This window comes from Eubalaena glacialis, chromosome 7 (genome assembly GCF_028564815.1).
Source record: "Eubalaena glacialis isolate mEubGla1 chromosome 7, mEubGla1.1.hap2.+ XY, whole genome shotgun sequence".
Taxonomy (NCBI): domain Eukaryota; kingdom Metazoa; phylum Chordata; class Mammalia; order Artiodactyla; family Balaenidae; genus Eubalaena; species Eubalaena glacialis.
The window spans coordinates 83,011,597-83,015,704 of NC_083722.1; positions in this window are offsets into that span (position 1 = coordinate 83,011,597).

The following is a 4,108-nucleotide window of genomic DNA, read 5'->3' on the forward strand; positions in this document are numbered from 1 at the left end:
GGAGAAAACCTATACAAGTCAGGAGTTCAAAGTCCTGCCTACCCCAAAAAAGCCTGGCCTCCAAGCGTTTGTTTCTGATCAGAGTTGAAAACAGATAGTGTGGAAATCTCCACACCGCCTCCTGTTAGTGGATCTTATGATACACATAGGGAACAGACATGCTTTGCACATGTAGGTTTCAATTAATAAGCAGCAACAATGTATCTTTTCTCAGAAGAAAATGGCTATGGAGATAATGCAATAGATACCGTTAAGCTTGGGTGGCTGTACGCTAGGCACGGTGCTAGGGTTGATGTTCATACAAAGATAAATAGGGCGTAGCGTGCTGTCCACAAGGAGCAGGTGAGGTAGTGCCTGACATCCGTGCCCGGGTGCTAAGAGCTGCAGTGTGAGTGGGGCCTCCAGGTTACGTACAAGTGGGGTAGGAGGTGGCTACAGTTGCCATTTCTGACTGAGAGGGCGTATTGCTACCAAGGGATGCTTTACAGAGGTGATGTTCACCGTGATCCTTGAAACACTAGAAGCATGTTTATGGTCTGAGACTTGGATGTATACAGAAAGGACAGGTGAAGAATGATCATAATATCAATTATATGACCATGCAAAAAAATGGAGCGCTACGCTCCACAACGTGATGGAATCTTAACGGGGGTTACACTGTGCGAAAGAAGCCTGATGCAGAAAAGTTCACACCATGTTATTCAGTTCATATGAACTTCAGGGCCAGCAAGCGTCATCTGCGAGGATAAATATCAAAGTAGTAATTTCCTCAGGATGGATGGAGGTGGGTACTGACTGGGAGGGGGCAGCAGGGAGCCTTGGGGGCGGGGAGAAGGGCTGTGAATATTCTCATCTTGGCTCGAGAGGTGGGTACCAGGGTGCAAATAAGTAAACATTCAAAAACTGAACATTTCAGATGTGTCACTTGGCTGGATGTGCATTTTACCTAAAGGAAAAGGACAGAAAAAAAGAGCATCGTAGTAAAAATCACACGTAGGTGCATGTGTGAATAATGGCCCCTGAAGGATGTCCACATCCTGATCCATGGAACCTGTACATACGTGACGTCGCATGGTGTGAGAGACTTTACAGACTGTAATTAAATTGAGGATTTTGAAATGGAGAGATGACCCTGGATTGTCGGGGCGGCCTGATGCAATCACAGAGGTTGTCAGGCGGAGGAGACAGGACAGTCGAAGGCAGCAGCAGGAGGAGACGGGAGGAGGGATGTGCTCTGAGGAGGAATGCAGGGGCCATGCGGCCAGGAATGCAGGCAGCCTCTAGAAGCTGGAGGAAAACAAGGAGGCAGATTCTCCCCTAGAACCTCCAGAAGGAATGCTGGCCCACCAACACATTGGTGTTAGCCCAGTGAAACTGGTATCAGACTTCTCCCAGAACTGTGAGATAATAAATTCACGTTGTTTGCGCCAGCAAGCTTGTGGTCATTGGTTACAGCGGCAACAGGCAACTCGTTGTGTATCACTTGCCAGACTTACACCCTCATGCTCTGCCTCATCTCAGTTCCTCTGCGTAACTGCCCTTGGACTGAGGCTGATGCCATTAGTTATACTCATTCTGCGAAGGAGGAAAGTGAGGTTCAGACAGGTCTGTTGCCCCCCCCCCGCCCCCGCCGCTGCCTCCAGCCAAGCAAGTGGAGAAGCTGCCCTTTGGGCTCAGACACCAGAGCTCCAGGTCTTCATCGCTCAGCCCTGCACCGCCGAGCGGGAGGGGCGGAACAGCTGAGCTGCAGAGGTCGAGGTCTGTGCCCCATGGGCCATCGCACGCTGCCCTTCTAGTGGCTTGTTCTGCCTGCAGAGCTCGCAGCCTGGCCTCCAGCCCTGCGTGGCCGTGAGGCAGAGGTGGGGACAGCGGGCTCGCTGTACCAGCTTTGGGGACTGGAGACTTGCTTCGGTGCCGTGGCAAGCAGGTGAAGTATTTCACTTGTGCCCACTGGGCATCGCATTTCACAAACACGTGTTAACTAAGTTCACTAAAAAACTAAGTCTCCCCAGTTGTGCTGCACTGAGCTGCTGCCGTCAGCTGTGGCATGTGCACACATGCATGTGTCTTTGGCCGTGTGTGTGAGGGAATTATACCAAGCTATTGGCTCTGTCTCCCCACATCTTTGGGACTCTGGCAGACCCATCTTTATTTATCAACTCGGTAGTCAGAAGACAGTATTACAACCAGCCTGTACAGAGAATTCCAGCAACTAATATAACAGCCAAACCTGTGACATTGGTTTCCTGAGGGCCATATTTATCTCTACTGAGAATAGGATAGTACTTGCCTGGTTAATAGCAGGAAACGCACATATTTCTCTATGCCTTTCGGATGGTTCTTTCATGTCACACAGAGTGACTCTGCTCTCTACTTTCCCTTTGCCCAAAGATCAGGGCAAACTGGTTAGGACTAAGCGCTGTAGGGACAATCAGAACACCAGCTCCACTTCATACAAGGTAGTAACCATGGCAGGTTGCTTCCATATATAGAGAGAGTGTCTGAAAGAGGATGCTTTCATTCTTCCAAACCCAAAAAAGAATGTCAGATCTTTCAAGAACCTCCAAGATCATCTGGTCCCATTTCCACATTTTACAGGTGGAGAAATTTGGCCAAGGACAGAGGTGAGTAGGCAGATGGCCAGGAGAGAAGTGGGTGGCCATTCCAATTGTATGGGCGACTGTCAATGCAAGGTTGACTGACCATGAAAAAAGGCTTCCCATCAGAAGCACTTCCGGTAGATGATTAAGAGCTATGATATGGTAATCATTTGAACAACTATGGTTATTAGTCTTATTTGCAGACACAGTGTTCAATTATGCAGAGCACTCTAGTGCAATAGTCCCTTGGAAATTTCTCAGCCATCAGTGCAGAGAGTCTATTTTAAATGAATATATTCAGTGCTTTCCTCAGACCTACTTATCATACACAGGGGACCAACCACCCATGGAAAATCAGTTCGCTACAAGGGGAGGCATGGGAGCTTTAAAACAGTTTTTAATGCACAGTAGTCAACTAATTTCTTGAAAAAAACAGAGTTACCTTCTTGCCTATGGGGCTGTCCAGAAGGCTGTATTCAAATCTCCAAGTAAGCAGAGGTTAGTTTCTTGGCCTTGTTCTAGGGAACATCCCTACATAGAGAAATCAATAACTCACCATCCATGGAGCCCTCCTGATGCTCAGAAGCTGGTTTTATGTATTTATTTGCAATGTGAAGGGAAGCTGGCTTAAAATAAGCAGCTATAACAAGACCACAACACACCACGCACATACACCCAATTCAATAACAGCATCCTGCGGAAACTCTTCTGGAAATCTCAGAACCCAAACCACTGTGTGGGATTTCAAACAGCTGTCAGAGCCACTGCTCTCACTATTGGAGCAGTAAACTATGTTTACCAAAATCTTCTTTTTTCTGGCTGAGTTGTCCCACATCTCTGCCACAGACTGTGAGCCAGCTAGCGCCTCTCTGAGGAGTCTTGAACTAAACCTCTGCCCACTGGAAGCTTGTCAGAGTTTAGGGAGGTTTGACCATAGAAAAAACTGAACTGTGCATCCTACTTAGGACTGGGGGATTTTTTTTTTTTCAAAACAGCTTCCATAAAAGTGGCCCAAGTGGTATTAAGGGGTGGGGGACAGGGCTAGGGCTTGACCTCTCAGGTGGATAAAATGCACTCCATTGGTGAGTATGGCTGCAATGGAAGTCCAGAAAGCAAAGTTCTGGGTTTGACTTTGTGTCCTGGAGTGAAGGGTTTTAGCTACTTGGGCCCAGAGCCTGGAATGGTAAGCTTTCTAAGCCTGTGCTCTCAGCTAACGAAAAGGCAGTGCTTCCAGAACAGAGTAATTAAGAGGAGCCTTTTCTGCAGGTTCCTTTAAGCTTAGAAAGGATTCGGTTCAGTAAGAAGTCCACGAATAGGACCTCTGGAGACACCTCTTGAGTAGATCTGGATATGCACATGGCTTGTCCTTTGGATGAGCCCAGAAAGAAGTTTTAGAATCACCTTTACCATAAAGATCACCTTTATGATCTTTTTATATCCTCACCTTCTCCCTCTGTCAGCCTTGTTCCTTGGTCTGCCCATTGCATTCGGGATCCTTGAGTTTCCTT